General features: G+C 38.2%; 1 long non-coding RNA gene across 1 annotated transcript; it reads left to right on the top strand.

Annotated features, from left to right (window-relative positions):
• Window positions 1-801: 801 nt before the first annotated feature.
• On the top strand, window positions 802-11,692 carry LOC103466765 (uncharacterized). The gene is made up of 3 exons (XR_014087971.1): window positions 802-1,698; window positions 2,745-4,124; window positions 10,379-11,692. It is a non-coding gene; the product is annotated as an uncharacterized LOC103466765 (long non-coding RNA).
• Window positions 11,693-19,268: the final 7,576 nt, after the last annotated feature.

Here is a 19,268-nt window from a genome sequence, read left to right as displayed (position 1 = left end):
TTTGCAGCAAAATATAAACCAAAGTCATTTTTTATTTTATCAGGCTGTCCATGCAACCAGTCTTAAAATCATGCATCTAAAATATAAAAACACATTTTGTCTGTAAATGTTTTTTACTCGGGTCTCCTGAAGTGGAATTTAAAATTTTTTTAAATTTATATATTTGCAACTTTTGATGTTTACGTAAAATAATCAGAGGCTGCAGCACTAGATGCCTGGCTAGTTTGCGTTTGCATCAAGATCATCTGCTTGAGTCATTCCAGCTGCTCATTCAGGAAAAAAGGTGCAAAACTTAACAGGTAATAACGGTGAGATCCAGGTTTGTTGCAGTTTGCAATGTCACCACTAGATGTCGCCAAACGTCACAGCCAACCATTGGAGCTCTCAGGAAAAAAAACTGGTTAATTTCCTGAGATATTTATCTCTGACCGTTTTTAATTGTTTTCTAACATTTTGGTTTCAGTTTTATCTTCGTATGTAGAAGTTGTGATATACACATTTTTATATCATAATTAAATTCTTTATTCCTTTTTGCTTTTTTTCCAGTTGTAAATGTTTTTCACTCTAAACAAGCAACCTCATTCCAGTTTTATAGGCTGGCAAAGTTTTCTTTTCAGAAAAATCTGTTTCTGATCGTACACCAGGCAACTCTCAAACTTCAAAATTCTGGTTTTGTTGTAATTTCTCAAATTATTAACTCGGATATCCTGAATTTAATCTGGCAGTTTTAATCGACTCTGTTCACACAAGTCGCTTCTTCGTGGTTTTCGCCAGTAGTACTCTTAGCGCCATGCGGCTGTTGATCACGTGACTTGTGTGACGCGACAAAAGTGTTTCCCATTACATTTTGACGAAACGTCTATTTCGACACGGCTGAAAAACCACCTCATCCCATTGCAACAACTTTTTATCGACAAATTTGAAGTTTTTTTTCTTCTTCTTTTTTCAAAATTGTCGTGCTTTCATTAAGCGAATTTATTTTTCATAATTTCAATTTGCGCAATTCTTCAGCTACTGCCATTACGGTAAAAGGGCGACGTTGGACTGTTCCTCTGGTTTTAAAGCCGTCGGGTTGTTTCCGACCAAACTAAACTGAAATCCATTTAGAAGATTTGTTCTGATTCTGTCTGATGCTGATTGATTATGAATAAATTATCAGGATTACTTGGGAACACACCGCTAAAAAACCCGTTAGCTAAATTTAAGCTAATGCTAATGCTAACTGGCCTCCAGGCGGGTTCGCAGCTCTGACTGAGGTCAGCGGGTTAGTGGCAGCTGAGCCCGTCCAGATTCTGTCCGAATTCCTTTAACGTGACATAATGCTGAACTCTGGACTCAAAAGAAGCTTCATCTGGATCTCCAATCCTGCCAAACGACTGAGAGCAGCGGTGAAGTAGCACTTGAAGACTTCGACCACACACCCTGCCCTCTGTCAGGAAACCTCCAAAAGCCGCTTTTCTTGCGCCTCTTCCACCATTTTCAGTTTTTTTTTCCCCCCTTAATCTCCTGATCAAATGTGCCAAACGCTCCCCAAAGGATCCAAACGGATGAAAATCAGCGAAGAGAATGGAGTCATTAGGAGGCCTTTGGTTTGCAGAGGAGCCGCATTGTTTGAGCTGCTGAACGTTTGAGAAGATAAACAGAATTCCAGCGAGGAGACATGAGCTTCAAGTGCTGTTATAAGAGATTAATGCAAAGGTTTGGAAGCACACACACGATGGTTTCCGTTTATTCTGAAAAGAATCCCATTTTGGGATCAGATTCATGCGTTGGTTGTTGGCAGAATTGAATGAGGTGAAATGATTTCTGTGTGTTTGTCTGCAAAATTTGGATCAGCAGAGATGGAAAATCAGACCAAATGGCAAAAGTGTTGCAGTTAAATCAGCTGGAAAATCAACACAAGTTATAAGCAAGTTAAATAGAAAACATAAGTTCAGGTTAATAAAACTTAAGAAAAGACGCTGAAAATAAAAATAAGTCAGAAAAAATATGTAAATAAAGACAAAGTGAAATATTATTATTAGACTGAGAGGAAAATATGCAACATAAAAGAAAAAGTTTAAAAATTGGGAAACAGTTCAATATTAAGAAAGGCCAAAAAAAAAAATTAAATGTCCAATAGATATTGATGCCAGTTAAATGTCACATTACATTTGATGGTTTTCGAAACGGCTCATTTTCCAGACACCAAAATACATTAACTACATGCAAAAAACCATCAAATTGTATTTATTTATCGAGTGCTTGGGCTGCTTTCTGAAGCAGTAAACCGCCAAATGGAAGTAAAAACATGCAAAAACAGATTCTGTTTAAAATGGAGGGAGTGATGGTAAAAAGTCATCAGAAAAATAAATACTCTAATAAAGTACAGAAGCATGTAAACTCTACTAGCTAAACCTGGGTTGCTAGGCAACGGGTTGGCTTCACTTGGGTTGCTAGGCGACAGGCAGTGCCTGCTGACTTGTGACATAAAGGTTTAGACACCAAAAACATGAACATATTACCAAATAAAACCCTGGGTGTTTTTTTTTAAACTGGTTTGGCTGTTTTTGAGTCGAGTTGAGACCCAAACAAAAACATGAAAAATATGAATTTTACACAATAGATCTATTTTTAGCTGACCGGTTAGAGCTGATGGGACATTTAATCTGTTTGCTTTATGTTGTTTATGCATATTGTACCATCTATGAGTGTGTGGCCGCCTCCGGCTCATTATTTATTCTTCGTGTCTGTGTGATTGGCAGTCGGCCGGCCCTCCTGGCTGGGAGCTGCGGCCGACTGACCAGTGCCATATGGACTCCTTTATGCGCGCACGCTGACCAGGACACACACTGGTGGCTCCAGGACAGCACTCTTTAACCCGTTTAACACGCCGCAACAAAAGGTTTGGACCCCCATGTATGCAGCGTGGAATTTAACCAGCTCTCTGCGTCACACTGGGGCTCCGATTGTCTGAAAACAGAAACGTGATTTAACTTTTCCTCCCTGTGAGCCTGGAGTTCATGTGAAGATCATGAAAGAAATCATAAAAGCCCAACAGGAAGGCATAAATATGAGTTTTAAAGTCATAATTTTGACTTTCAAATTCTCAGTTATGAGATTCAGTCATAATTATGAAATGCAAAATTATAATTTCTGCTTTCAAAGTCATAATTTTGACTTTCAAGATCTTAACTATGAGATGATAATTCATAATTTTGACTTTAAAAGTTACAATTATGAGTTTCAGTCATAATAATGACATATAAAGTCATCATTTTGAGATACAAACTTATAATTTCTACTTTCAGTCATAATTGTGAGCTGTACTTTTGTACTCATGTGATTCAGTTATAATGATGATATCAAGTCATCTTTTTGAGATGCAAGACATAGTTTTGACTTTCAAAGTCATAAATAGATTTTATTTGTCACAATAATCACGAGATTCAAAGTCATGACTAAGAGACTCAGCAGAAAATCAGTAACTTTTTTCCTCAAAACTCTTAATTATGTCTTTCTGTTGGGCTTTTTTTTTCATGGTGGAAATGTGCTCCATGAATTCATTTTTATATTTAACTTTGACTTCACTTTGGGCAGTAAAGTTTATTTTTGTAACAGAGCAGCAACAATGAAACTAGAGCCAAGTTGAGTCAGCAGATGTTTTTTTACAGTGCAGGAATCTTAAAGGGACCTTACTTAAGTGTAATGGAGCAAAGTTTCTTGATTTTACCAACCAAAGAGTTGTTTTCCTTTCACTATAAGTTTCTGTGTCAGTTTCAGGTTTCTGTCAGAGTTTTGTATTTTTTTATCATTAGCAGCTCGAACGAATGAAAATAAAAATGTTTCAGCACAGAAACCTGAATACAACCAGGATGATCAGAGAAAAGCTTTAATAAAGTACCAGGAAGTACTTCAGTTTTCAGATTTTTCAGAGTTTAGATAGGAAACCATAACCAAATGTTGTTTCTCATCAAAGTGCCACATTTCTAACCAATCGTTGAAAACAAAACTTTCTGCTTTAGATGCGTCAGAGATGCCTCAGCTGACATTGTGTTTTTTTCTCTTTTCTCTGAGATGTGCACCGTCCTTCCTCCTTCCTTCCTCCTCCTCCTCCCTCTCTGCCAGCTGAATACCCACTAAAGGTAATTAGATCATAATGACCTCGCAGCATCCATATAAAACCTGATTATCCACGCCACCGTCTGCCTAATGAGCTGAAAAACTGCTGTGTGAGTGTGTGTCAGTGTGTGTGTGTGTGAAATGTCTGTATTTTGCTCCTTTCGTCACAGCTCTGTGTGGCATCTCAACACTCACACTGGAGACAGAAACCACGAGCTGCAGGACGAGGGACCAGGACCCAGCAAAACGTCCTGATTGTCCTAAAAGAGTCAAAACAAAAACCATCACTGCAAAAACACAAAGACTTACCAAGTATTTTTAATCTAAATATCTCAGTGCACTGGAAATCAGACAAAACTAACTTACAGGTAATGTTTCAGTGAGATATAGGAGCTTGTTTTAAGTCAGTAATTCCTTAATATTGATGAAAAAGTTCAGATTATTTCACTGAAAAATGTTTTGTTTTAAGTGAAATAATCTGCCAGTGGAACATAAACTTTTTAAAATCAATAATAATGAATTATTTAATTAAAACAAGCTCTTTTATTGTTCTGAAATGTTACCTGTCAATTACTTTTTTTCTTATTTCAAGTGTACTAAGATATTTGCACTAGAACCTGCCAGCCTATAGAAACAGTTTTTGCAGTGCGGTTAAATCGGTTGGATTTTGTTTTGTCTCTTTTAGGACAATCAGGACGTTTCAACACTCGCTTCTGATCTCATTAACATTGATTTTCTTTAAAAATCCTTGCCGAGTATTTCACTTAAAACATTTTCCCATCCATGTTATCAGTGAAATAAGATGGACTTTTTCATCAGTTTTATGGGATTGTTTACTTAAAACAAGTCCCTGTGTCTCGCTGAAAAGTTATTTAAGTTAGTTTTGTCTTATTTCCAGTGCACTAAGATATTTGCTCTTGGTAAGACTTTGTGTTTTTGCAGTGCGGTTAAATTGGTTGGGTTTTGTTTTGACTCTTTCAGGACGTTTTGCTCGTCCTGCAGCTCATGGTTTCTGTCTCCAGTGTCGGTGTTGAGATGCCACACAGAGCTGTGACGAAACTAATTTAGTCTTATTTCAAGTGTACTAAAACATTTCCACCAAATGCTTGGAAATAATTTGTGTTATTCAGTTTTGAAATTAAAATACTGTATTTTCAGAAATATTTTTTTGTGCTACATAAAAACTGAAGTGATGAAATGCCGGCAGCTCTCGGCACATTTGAGTCTGAGGGATTCATCAGGTTTGACACGTTTGAGCGCGGCGTACCTGAGCCCTGCTCCCCGCTCTGACGCTGATTTAGCTTTAATTCTCTGTGGAAACGTACTTCCACCTCCCGACTCCTCCTCCTCCCCTCTGTGGTAAAGAACTGCCTGTCTTGGCCTCGTGAATCTGTTCAGAGTGTGTGAATGATAGACTAACCCTTTTTTGAATGATAGACTCCCAGGGGTCACACTGCAGCCCCGGGGGCCCATTGTTGCTGCCCCTCTGCAGCCCCTCTCAGCTGCACTTGGCGCTTTGCTGCGATGTGTGTTTGCTCTCAGGTAGAAGAAGCAGCCGATCGCTCGTTGCCCTCCACTTCGCCTCACTGCTTCTTTTATAGCGGCTCAAATCGGGCCTCAAAGGAGGCTGGATACTCGAACCCAACGGCAACAAACTCCCACTAGATGTGGGACGAGAGCAGAAGTATCTGCAAATTCAAGCAGAAACTTTACAGCTTGAAACAAAAGAAGAAAAAACATCAAAGTATCTTTAGAGAGACCATTTTTAGATCAAGAGAAAAAACTAAACCAGAAAAATTTTAAATAAAAAAAAAGAGAGAAATCTAAATGCATTTACAAAATAAGTAACACATTTAAATGTTTCAGAAAATGCAGATAAACATGTTGCTTAAAAGAAAAAATAAAATCTCAAGAGAATTTTTAGCAAATAAACAGCAACAGAAATGCAAAAAAGTAAAATTTTATCACGTAAAACAAAAGTAACATTTGAAAACAAAAATAAGTTTTAAAAAAAGGCAGAAAACCTCAATATTTTACAAATAAAAATACCCAAAAAGCACAATATGAAACTGAGCCAAATAATAAAATCAAGAGACAATATTTAGAAAAATATATTTTAGAAGAGAAAAAATTATGTGAATAAAACTATAAAACAGAAAATTAGATTAAAGATAATTTAAAAACGGATAAAATATTGTTGAAAATTGAAACCAAAAAATAAAGAATAGAAAAACAATAAACAGAATGAAATGGAAAAATATTTTTGCTTCGTTCTTTTAGAAATTAATACCAAAATAACAATAAACAAAAGAAAAACATGAATAAACCATTTTAATGCAACCAAAAAACAAACAAACCCAACAGCAGTGACTAGCTGTCATTTTATTTAACATTTTGGCTGAAATATTTAATTTCTATTGTTATTCATTAATGACATTTCCTCTTGTTTTCTTGGTTTTCTGCCTCATGAGTCAAAAATGAAAACAAATCCCATCTGAACTTGTTCAGATCACGTTTACCTTTTTTTGTCAATATTTTTATTAGAGCCGATCAAACAAATTACAATATAAATTCTTATTTTACATATACTCTTATTGATACACTTAACAATATAATACTGAGAAAATAGTGCACAAAAAGGAAATACAGTTTCAGCCTTTTTTTGTTGCTTTCACTCTTAAATCACCATTTTATTTTACTTTCTCATAGGTTTTCTGTCATTTTGTGTTAAATCTTTTTAATCTTTCTTATCTATATCAGTTATTTTCTTCCCAACAGTCCTGCACAGACAAAATGTAAAATAAAACCTGTTTTTTAGAACCATTTTCCTGTGAAGCCAATCTAACTTTCTAAAGAAGGAGCACATTAAGTTCCTGCAACCGTTTGAAAAGGCTGACCGCTCTCAGCCACGGCCCTTTAACCAGGAGTTAATTATCCTTTTTATTCTCCATGAATGAGTTAATTGATTAATGAGAACTGTTAATGGATTTATCTGTAAACAGCCTCTCTGCGGCTCTGCAGTTTTCCAGCTCTGCGCTGCGACTCGGAGACGAGAGGCTCGTTCAGATCCTTCTGTTCGCTTTAATTAAAAACTCAAGAATCGGCCTCTCGGAGGGATCGGCCTCCGCAGCTCCTCTGTGCTCCGGGTCTCCCACAATAACACCCATTAAACACAACGAGGAAGAAAGACGGCGCTGTAATTTAAATCCCCTCCTCCTCTGCCTCTTTACATCATCGGGTTCGAGCTGCGAGCGGGACGCAGACGCCGATGGAGGAGAAAGAGGCGGATGAATGTGGAGCTTCAAAGCGCGGCGGCTCTTCAGGGGAATAATCAGCCGGCTCAGGGCGGCTTAGCGCGGCTAACAACGCTTTCTACAAAAACCTTCATCAAACCAGAGGCGAGAGCAGAAAACACAGAGATGGAGATGTGGGTTTGAATCCTCCGCCTTCATTCAGCTTTGAAAGAAGCGGCTTCGCCATCTGAAGTTTATGTTCAATTTACCACAGACTGGCACAAATTGAAATTATGAAGATATTATATATTTGCTTAATGGAAACGGCAATTTCGGGGGGAAAAAAACTAATGTTCCAGGTTTAAAAATAGTTTTTCAGCCATATGGAAACAATTTTCCGTGTCACAGGAGTCACATGATCAACAGCTGGATGTTACTACTGGTGAAAACGACGAAGAAAACAGGAAGTGATAGTGGGATGTGTTTTGATTTTTTGGGGGTGCAATGTGTAGTTGAGTGTAATTCCAACTTGTTTAATCCATTGCTTTTCTGTAAAGTGGCCAACTACAATTTCTTCAAAATGCCCCATAAGCCTCAATAAGATGCTTGACTTGTTCCCTGATTGGCTGATAGATATTTAGCCTTAGTGCCTGAATTAGCAGCGGAATTATGAATATAATCTCATGTAACTGTTTACATCCTTCTTCACTGGTTTTTAATGACTTATAGTGTGAGCAAGCTTATTGAAGTGTGATTTTAATACAATTTCTTATTTAATGGGAACACCACAGTTGCGAAAATGTTTTTTATTAAAGCTATCAGAGATTTGTGCATATTTGTAATTAAAAAACACAATTTTGCAATTGCGTTGTTTAAATAAATGCATTTAAAGTCACACATGAATGAGTTTGTTCACCTTAGAACAAACTGGTTGTTCTAACCACACGAGTCACACGTGACTTATGTGATTTTTCCATTTCAGTTTTGCAAAATACACAAATTTAGATTCAGCCATAAAACCGCCTCATCCTAGAACAATACTTTTTAGCTAAAAACGCTAAATAAATACTGCCATTAGAGGGGCTGTGCCATTAGAGGGGCTGTGCCATTAGAGGGGCTGTATTATGCATTTTGAAGGCATAAAGTGCCATTTTATAGCACAAGCAAGTAACTGTTACCTTCTGTTGTTATAAAAATGCATATGACTTAAAAGAAATTTGACTTCATAACTCAACACCTTGAATTTGGGCCTCTGTCTCTTTAAGAAGCTCCTGCTCTCTCTGGAGCTCCGCCTTCATGAAGTCATCACAAGATGGCCCCTCTATTAACCCTTCAACATTTTATCAGCTTTTCACTGAGAAGTAGCTCCTATAATGAGCTCAGCTGATGTGCAGTTCCACCAGGTGTTTGCTAATTGCTGCTGGCTAGTCTGAAGGAGCTGAGTGGAGCAGGGCTGCTCTGTGGGGTGAAAACATTTTGCATTTGTGCCTCTATCATTTTAAAGATACGAGATACAAGATTTCTGTTGTTTTCATGAGAAAAGGGTCATCAAAGGTCAACCAGTCAGCCCACAGTGAAAATTGGAGTCAATTAGTTGCGCTTCGTTTGTGCAGCAGAAATTTTCATTTGTGCCGTTTTAATTTGTAATATTTATAAATTAAAATCTGAGCTTAACCTAATCTTATTATATTTTCTTTAACTTTTTTTATTACTCCTGAATAAAACAAAATGTATTACTGCCGATAAACTGAAGAGATGAGATGCATCACACCTGTTGTGGCATTTTTATTTTTCATTTACCAAACATTTCATACTTTGAATAAAAAGTCACATGATGAGTCTAAACATGAAATTCTAAGTAAAAAGTTTTCCCAGCACTTCTGTGCTACATGTTGCCTCCAATTCCAGTTTTAGGTTTCAGAGAGGAAAGAACACCAACAGATGGCCATTCTTGATTAACGGCTCACAATGTGGCTAATGAAACTTTTAAGATGTCGTTAAACGTTTAACAAAACTCACTTGACATCGCTGAGCTTAGGCTCTCAGGGGAAAATGGACATAAGGATGTTGAAGACGCTGCTGGTCACGTAGGATTGCTTTCCCTCGTTTTCTGTTGTTTTCATGAGAAAAGCAGCAATTACAAGAACACAAAAAGGACGTGAATGGAGGGAGAAACGGCGCTTAAATAAATGATGTGAGTGATAATCTGAGGAGAAAGCAGCTCCAGCGGACATATGGCCGAGTGCCGCAGGATGGAGGGTTTTTCATGGTCTTCACTCTATTACAAGGATTAGAGATGCAGGGAGGCCGACACACACACACACACACACACACACACACACACACACACACACACACACACACATCGAGGTGCATTGGTCTTCTATTCCTCTGGTCTGACCACCAAAAAGAGAGTTTATTCCAGTTCCATAAAACATTTTTTACATTTTACTCTAAAGACGAACCTGAAACCATCGAGCCGATTAAAGTTTAGTTCATTTTCATTTATTTAAATAGCACTAATTAAAGTTGCAGCATGTAACTTTAATAAACGAATATTTTGTAAAACAAATTTGTTAAACTATCACTGTGTTTAACATGAGATAATCTGTGGGAAAAATAATCAAGCTTCTCTGTGTCTGATACTCTCTGCAGAAATGCACCGCTTCATTTCTGAAACAACCAATCAGAGCCAGCGGGAGGGTCTTAGCGCCGTCAATCATGCTCGTGTTCGCATCCATCCACATATCTGAGCAACTCAAACTGGAAGTTGAACAAAACTAAACCTGCAACTAAAAGAATTGCTGCAAAAGCCAAAAATAATATTAAAGCTTTGCTTTAAAAGTCATTAAGACATATAATATATGTGAAGTATACATTTTATTATAAATAAATACTGTAATATATTGGTTGTTGAGTCTCATTATTAATACATAAAGTCCCAATAATTTTGAGGGAATTCAGTGTTTATGACAATATCTGATCATTTATTTAATTTTTTATTAGTTATTTGTAATTTGTTCATTATGTTTGTGTTGTAACAGAAACTAGACTTTTAATCTGCATCTGGAACCACTGGACCCAAATCATGGATTTACCTCCTTCTCAGCGAGGACGCTGACCTACTGCAGCAGAAATGATGAAGCATCTCCGCCTGGCTGCAGAAATGTTCTGCATCCTTCACAATTTTAAAGTCCACGTTGTTGATGCACTCCTGAAGGTCTCAAGACCCTCCAGAGACGTTTTACACTCCCAAGTGCTTGAAAAAAACACCATCAAACTGTTTTGGCAGTATGTAAAAGGTTTTTTTGGTGTCTGGAAAAGGAGCAGTTTAAAACGGTGCAATGTAATGTCAAAAATCAGCAGGCACTTCCCCGTTACCTAGCAACCCCAGCAGAGTTCCATCGTTACCTGGCAATCCAAACGGAGCTCCAGCATGTTTGGGCAGCTGGTTGTACTGCTGTATGTGCTGTACAATGGCTGCTGGAAAAGACAAGAGTTTTGTTGTTGACTTATCATCCAGAAACCACTTGCTGCACTCTTGTTGGTTGCGCAGGACGCTCCACTTCTGCTTTTCAAAGATGTGTGTTTGCATCATTGTGCGTCTGTTTGCATCCATTTTCACATACAAAAGTATAAATGTTGAGTTTGGGGGCGTGGCCGGAAGCAGCTCAAAGACAGGCAGAACCAACCAAACTAAAATCTGATTATGAAGAATGATTTTGTGCAAAAAAAAAATGTAATAAATATCCTAACCTGTTCAATGAGGTATAATAGGTCACCTTTAATAATGACCCATCATCTGGCAGCAGTAGATGATTGGAAAACTTTATTCTGAAGAGTTTATGGGACATTATGCCATGATCATGTCTAACCTGTAACTAACAGGTTGGACAATGTGGCGCTGGCTGCTAATCTACAGCATCTAAACAGGAAAATGTTAGAATGAAACCTGAAGAATCTGCAGAATCAGATTTATTTGCTTCTGTTCGTCTGTCAGTGGAGAGACGTTTCTGGAAACGGTGTAATAACAACAAACAGGTGGAAGGTCAGAAATAAAAACCCTGAGGTTGGACTTTGATGAGCGGTGGAGCGAAGAAGCACCTGGACCTGGGAGGGAGGCAAGGATTTCCACATTAGCTTCCCCTCTTTCTCCGGACGGACCCCCATGAAATCACCCCTTAAGTAAAGGATCACTCACCATGAGCGTGCGGCCATGCTGGTAAAGCCCATGGTAAATCGAAACCATTACTGTCTGGTGCTGAAAAGGCAGAACTAAAGACCGTCCTGTGTCCCACCACTCGCTGCTGGCTTTCTAATGCGACAGCTGTGTGTGTGTGTGTGTGTGTGTGTGTGTGTGTGTGTGTGTGTGTGTGTGTGTGTGTGTATGTAGGCGTGTGCGTGTTCACACCATGACAGTATGGACCTCCTTACAAAGGAATCAGATAAAGTAAAATAAGTGCAGCCTTTGAGGAAAGTCTTTAAAAAGACACATTTCCTTGCATATTTAGGTCAAATATTACACTTTATTTTGAAGGGAAGAAATTGTATCAGTGACACACACTTTAGACTAATTGATTTAAAAATGAATAAAACATGTTTAGGAACTAAATAATGAATGGAATAGAAAATACTTTATTGATACCTGAGTGGAAATTGCTTATATGCTGAAAGCTACTCCATCCAAAGTGTTAAATATTGGTAAATAAATAAATAAAATATCAGTAATGCACATTAAAATATTACATAAATGAGCCCAGAGATCACAGCTTAATATGCTTTTTGTCAAAGTTTGAGCAGAGAAACAAATAAAAAGGAAGAACTGTTCCAAACAAGTTCTCTTCTAATATACATAATTTTAAGTAAAAAAAAAACTTGATAAGGTTTTACAGTGCAGTTAATTGACTCAAAATGATCAGGTTATAGCTGTGTAAAGTTAACAGCAATGAGTTTGCATAAATTTTTGAAGTAAAGTCTACTTATTTTGTTTTACAGTGTGGTTGCTGACCAGTGTCATACCTGCTGGGAATCTTTAGGCAGATTCTCCCACCTGAGTCGTGGATCTCAGCAGCTCCTCCAGTGATCATGGCCATGATCACTGGAGGAGCTGCTGAGATCCACGACTCAGGTGGGAGAATCTGCCTAAAGATTTCAGTGCAAACCTAAAACCAGAACTACAATGGAATGTTTTAGATCAGAGAATATCCATTTGATAGAATGGCCTAATCAAAGCCCAGACCTAAATCCAGATCTAATCTAATCTGTGTTAGAATTTGAAAATTGCTGTTCACAGTTGAATTTTGTCCAATCTGACTGAGACGACGGTATTCTGCAAGGGAGAATGTGCAAAAAAAAAAAGATAATTTGTGGTGATTCAAGTCAGTTTTTCAGTGAAAGATTCAAATTTATTTGTCTGGCCAATTTCAGCAACATGTTCCAGGTTTGTGTTGGTTCGTGCCACTCTTTCCTGATGTTTTGTCTTTTTGTGTCTCATTTTTTGATCAACTCGCATCAAATCCCAATAAAAACCAGAGAGCACCAAAGAATTATAATCAAGTTAGATTAGCGCTTCAACAAGTATTTGGTAAAAAGTCTACTAAAGAACTGAGTAACAGATCAAATGATCATTTAATATTTAAAAATTACATAATCAGACGGACCAAAATATAAAGTTAAGTGGAAATTTTGGTATTATATGGATGAAAATTCATCTACAACAACATCAGGCTAAAAATCAGTTTATTTCAATATAAAACTTATGAAACTTTAACAAAAGCTGCAGGTGTGTGTCTGTATTTGGTGAAATTTTGTTTTTTTGCTCAAAAAAGTTACTCAAGTAAATGTAATTGAGTAAAAGAGTACCTGACTGATGAAAACCCATTCAAGTTTTGTGGCTTTGACCCGTTTTTAGCACCTGGCCGCCTGCTCCGTCTTCCTGTTTCTGTTTTATTCTCTCTTTCATGTCTTCACCAACAAACTGAGGCCTTTCTCCCGCCCTCGGCCCTCCCGTCCGGTCTCTCCGGCCCAGCCATGTATGACAGATATGGTTGATTGTGAGCAGATCATTGAGGTGAATGGACTCAGTGGAACCTCCCATTCAGCTCACAGTCGAAGCTTTCAAAGGAGCCCTGATATGGAAAAAATGGGTAAATCCTCCTGGCTGCTCCTTTATTCTGCAGGCTGTGTGCGAGCTGCTGACTTTAGTCCATCTGAAATTATCAAGTAAAGCTGAAGTAGGAAGTAGCATGAATGTCCCTCCTGGTGGGCACCATGACCGTAATCTGTTGTGTCCAAGCACGCTCGCTGGGGGCTTAAACATCTGAAAACAGGAAATGAAAATGTCCTTTTGACTCTTTCTTCAGTAATAATGAAGTTTGTAGCATCAGTGCTGATTTTCTCCAAAGACTGTCGGCCTCCTTGTAATATGAAAAGCGTTCAGTTTTCTATGAATGGACATTTAAATGAGTCATCGGAGAGATTTGAATATCGTCTGTAAAGTTCTGCCCTCGGCTGTCAGTGTTGGAAACTGTCACAGTGGGACTCCATGTCCACTTTATGTTTGGGACTTTCACACATGATGTCAGGAGGACCCTGACATGTTATTGTTTACATCTGGGAATTTCACGCGTGGGCACAAAACGCTGGAGGGCAGAAACAGGCGATTCTTTTACATGCCTTCCATAGCGGTGCTGAAAACTGGAGATGCAGATATTTTTAATTCAGTGCGGTGGTTCCTGGAAGATAAGTCAAAAACAGAACACCCGTCTTTTCCAGCAGTCTTTATACAGCAGTAAAACCAGCTGACCAAACGTGCTGGAACTCAGCTGGGGTTGCTAGGTAACAGGAAGAGTTCCGCTAGGGTTGCTGGGTAACGGGCAGAGTTCCACCGGGGTTGCTAGGTAACGGCACAGTGCCTGTCGAATGTAACGGAAGTTTCTAAAACGGCTCATTTTCCAGACACCAATAAACATTAACTTATTGCCAAAAAACGGCTGGGTGAGTTTTTTTTTTTTTATGCTTCAGTTGTTTTCAGAAGCAGGAAAAACTAAAATGGAAGAATAAAAATGTGCAAAATGTGAATTTTTATATTAGATCTCCTATAAAATATCGAAGATATCCATAAAAGGTACAGGTGCCTGATCTGTATCTGTGCGCATTGAATAAAATGAGAAATGTTACGTAAAGGTTTACCAAACTGGGTATTTTCCCCAACATTGAAGACAGGCATTATTACACCAGGTTTAGTTGAGTTTATGTCCCGTCCACGTGAATCGGTCTCCTCTGCACCGGATCACAGGAGTCAAACGGCTCTCAGACAGTTGAATTTCCCTCGTTCTCGTTTCTTCATCCTCCTGAGAACGGTGACAGAAGCAGATGCCGGCGATGTGACGGATAGATTTCTGTTTCCCACAGCGGAGCTCCTGCCTGTCAGACTATATGAGCACCAGATCCCTGGCTGGGTTGGATCTGACTGGATTAGCTGTTTCCTGCCCAGACACAATAGAGTACAGCAGGAACCCAGATCAAACCCCACACACGCAGCTACATGTGCAAGGTCGTGCATATCATAACATGTGCATGTGCGCATTGGTGTGTGCGCACATCGGGAGCAAAGAGCCAGGCAAAAGGGCCGAAAGCCAACAAAGAACAAGGAGAGGGAAGCAGCAGGAAGCTGACTAGTCACTTTATCCGCCTCGCGCTCTCCGTGCTCGTGCAGACGGCGGGATCAAGAGGCAGAGATGAAGTTAAAATCAAAGGTTGCAGCTTGGGTTTAATCCAGAGTGAGAGAGGCAAGGGGGAGAGGGCAGGAGGTCGGTTCAGGTTTAAAGAGAAGCAAAATAAGAGAAGCGATAATTTTCAATACTTAGATTAGATAGTCTGTCTCCTTCCAAGTCCTTGCATTTCAGACAGATAAAATACCATCTTAAGACTTTTTTACAGTATCAAATTAACAAATGTATCAAGTGGAGGCACATCAATTCATCAGTTAGTTTTTCAGCTAACAGACCTGCTCTGCACACTGCAAAAACTCAAAATCTTACCAAGTATTTTGGGTCAGGTTTCTACTGCAAATATCTTATTACACTTAAAATGAGACAAAACTAAAAAATAACCTTTTATCAAAAATATAGCAGCTTGATTTAAGTCAATAATTCATTAATATTGATGAAAAACTGCTAATTTCACTGGCAGAACATTTTCCCACAAGTACAGTAGTTTGCCAGTGAACTTTTTTTTATCAGTATTAAAGAATCATATTCTTAAAACAAGCTCATTTATTGTGACGAAAGGTTACGTTTTAGTTTTGTCTTGTTTTAAATTGTTACTTTAAATAGTAAAAGTCACTCCTAAGTTAGTTAAGATATTTACATGGAAACTAGACCAAAAATTCTTGGTTAGATTTTGTGTTTTTGCAGTGCAGGAACCTTCTCAACGCCAGACTGAACAACTGTCTCTAAATGTCGAGTTGCATTGAGATCCAGACTGTTTGATGAAGAAAATGGGGTTGAAACAATTAATCGTGATTAATTGATTAATGAAATAACTGTCAGCTAATTAATCAAATGATCGTTAACATGCAGACTCTAAAATACGACATTTCTGAAAGCACTCTCTCAGAGCAGAAATTATGTAAAAACTGTACAAAAAATAAATGCATTATGCATTTAAGATGAAAGAAAAACATTGTTTGTCTGTAAATATGTTCGACCCAGAAGTTTTAGCTGAACATGATTCAAATTCTCTAAAAAATGTGAATATTTATATTGATCACCTTTTACGGTCCGATTGTTAATCAGTTAATCCAAAAGCTACAGTGACTTAATGTCAAGCAGAAAGGCTGAGGTTTTCACATGTTGATGTCACATATTTTTATTTATCCGCATCTTTTGCTGTGAATGATCAAACATTCAACAAAGGAATGTTGTTATTGCATCTAAGGCTACAGAATTATTATTTTATTATTTCAAAGATGAACTTAATTATTTGCATTTTCTTGTGTATTTCTAACATTGTATAAAAAAGGCTAAAATGGTTAAATGAAAAATTGACAGAATGTGTCTGTTTTTTAATCCATTTAATCATCAGAATTACCAATAGAATAATCAATTACTGAAACAACTGTTAGTTGCAGCCCTAGAAGAAAACCTGGATCACTCTTTGCTTTGTGGATAGATTCATCTTTATCCTAATAAATAATAGTTTCTATTTTTGGTCTGGTTTTTAGTGCTAATGTCTTGGTACACTTGTAAAAAGACAAATCTAACTTATAAGTAACTTTTTCAGCGAGATATAACGGCTTGTTTTAAGTCAATAATTCCTTAATATTGATGAAAAAGTTCTGGCAGATTATTGATTATTCCACTACCAACCTGGGAAAAATGTCTTTTTATAAATTAAATAATCTGCCAGTGCAACTCGCACTTTTTCATCAATATTAAGCTGTTATTTACTTAAAACAAGCTCCTGTCTTGCTGAAAAGTTACTTGAAAAGTATCTTATGAGTGAATTTATCTGCTGATGGAACTAGAGCTTTTGGATTTTTCCCTCGTCTTGAATTAAATGTCTAAACTGGCTCTCCACTCCCTAAGGGAGAACATTTTACAGCATCTTTATTATTTGCTATCATTTTTGAGTTAATTGCAGTGCATGTGATTAATTTAATCATGGTAAGCAAAATGTTCAATTCAAAACCTCTGCGCTGCTAAAGTATTGAATAAAAATATATTTATTGTGTTTAATCTGTTATTTAGGTTCTTCAACCATCAAATCTGTGCAAAGTTCTGTCCACTCAGGAACCTCTGGTTATTTGTGGATCTTTATAAATGTGGGCTGTCGGCGCTGCTGTTAGCGTTGGGGACGTCTGTGCTGGTGCTACATGTTTAGCATCGAGATGCTAATTTAGGCTTGAATAGCTTCGCTGATAGGCTAACTCCTTTTAGCACAACTTGAACACAACAAAAGGTTTTTCCAGCGTCAAACCAGATCGATTTGTGAAGCAGAAATTTATGTCAAGTGGAAGAGAAGCGGATTTGTTGTCTGTCGTTGTTTCCGGATTTTGTGATCGTGCGTCAGATTTACGGATGTACCAGAAACGCGTGAATACAAAAGTTCCGCCCCTAAAAATCCTTCTTTATACAAAAAAATGTGTTTGATTGCCTTAAAAGCTATTGTAACTAATTAATCAAAATAAACACGTTAAAGCTTTGTTAGTTTTACGACTTATCTACTTTTAAGATACTTTTCTCCTGTCTTGGAGAGATTTATCTATTTTTCATGAGTTCTGTTTTTATGACATAAAGCACTTTGAACTGCCTTGTTGCTGAAATGTGTTACGCAAATGAACTTGACTGATTTATTTCACATTTATACGTTATAGTAAGAGAACTGGATTTCACACACTACCAATATATGTGCAGAATTTAATGAGTCTTTGTTTATGTTTAGTCACCTGAAATTAAATTCATTTGACAAGAGAATAATTCAAATTGCTTAAAATCTTGCAGGTTTGTTATGAACGCAGACTTTGAGCTTTAATCTTCAGGGTAGGACATCTCTCGGTTCTCTTGGTTCTGACTCATTCGGGCCTCGCAGGTGGACAGAGAGGTGCCTGATTCTAAGGTTACATATTTTTCAGGCTTTTGTTCCTCCTCCGTTGGGGATTTGAATCCCAGACGCCTCCCGTCCTAATCTCCGTCCGGTTGGTGTCTGTGGCTCGATGTTTCTCTGAAGACCATCATCTCACATTAGACGTTCTGCATCTATTTGGATTTTTCTTTTTTGCTGTTTTAATATACTTTTTTAGAGGGGTTGAAAGTTTATTTCAGCTGCAGGATTTTGGGGCTGTGAAAGACTTTCTGAGTCGGAGCAGGTTCTTATTTGTTCTTTGTCTAACTGCTGTGTCACGCTGTGTGGAAATGCCATCACAGAAGTGATCTAAACGTGTGGAAAAACGGCTCCAGAATCCCTCAGTTCGCTGATCCATGTGAGAACGCTTGTCCCTCAGCGTATGCATATATAAGCCTACCAAACACTTTCAATTACAACACTGTTCCTGTTCCTTCTCTCACACACAGGCGCCCTGAAAAGGCAGAGTCCCTTTTTCCCTGTTATGCAAATAACAGCAGCCTTAAAACGATTTGAGTGAGAATTAAACGTGAATTAAATGAGGCTTGGTTCTTTTCTCTCCTTTCTGTCTGAATAGGGCAAAGTCCCGTCACCATGGGAGATCCCCACGCCGCTGCCATGCCTGTTATGGGATTGACAAGACGAGAAGTGACATAAATACCATGGCCAGCGTTCAATCCAATTATGCGGCGTGGCCCGCCTCAATACCTGCTGGCCACGCAGCGCTGCGCTGGCGTCCTTGCATTCAGAAACGAGACGAGCTGCATTCATCTCCACGCCTCGCACTAACCTTGGGCTCCTAACCTCAGTGAGATCTGAGTCTGCCTCCCATCCTACACTCAGCCCATCAGCCCGGCTTAATACGGGCCTTTGGACAAGGTGCTTTAACCCCCCTCCCCAGAGTAAAACACAATCCGCTCTGAAATCCCCAAAGGGCCACAAATGAACAACTTTTTATATAATAATATGCAGGCAACTCTGCAACAGGAAGCATTCTTTTAGACAGGAATAGTTCAAAAAACCAAAACATTGATAAAGACTGTTGCAGAGTCGGCACTTTAAAACTAATTAGATAAAGAAGATAAAGAGGCCAGAAATGTTATGAAAATCCAGTTGAATTGGTCCTGATTACGGCTGTGGAGATATTTTCCTGAGAGGTGTTTTTTTTTTTTAAGATTTCTTTTTGAGTCAGGTTTGGTTTCCTAATGAAGCTGCAGGCATCAGAAATACTTCTGTCTGAAATAATGGATTTAACGGCCAAACACAACTCAAACATTTTAGCACATAAAGATCTGAAAACTCCAACTT

This window comes from Poecilia reticulata, chromosome 6, assembly GCF_904066995.2.
Source record: "Poecilia reticulata chromosome 6, P_reticulata-male-v2, whole genome shotgun sequence".
Lineage (NCBI taxonomy): Eukaryota > Metazoa > Chordata > Actinopteri > Cyprinodontiformes > Poeciliidae > Poecilia > Poecilia reticulata.
Note: the sequence above shows the minus strand (reverse complement) of the source record. Positions and strands in the feature narration are given on the sequence as shown.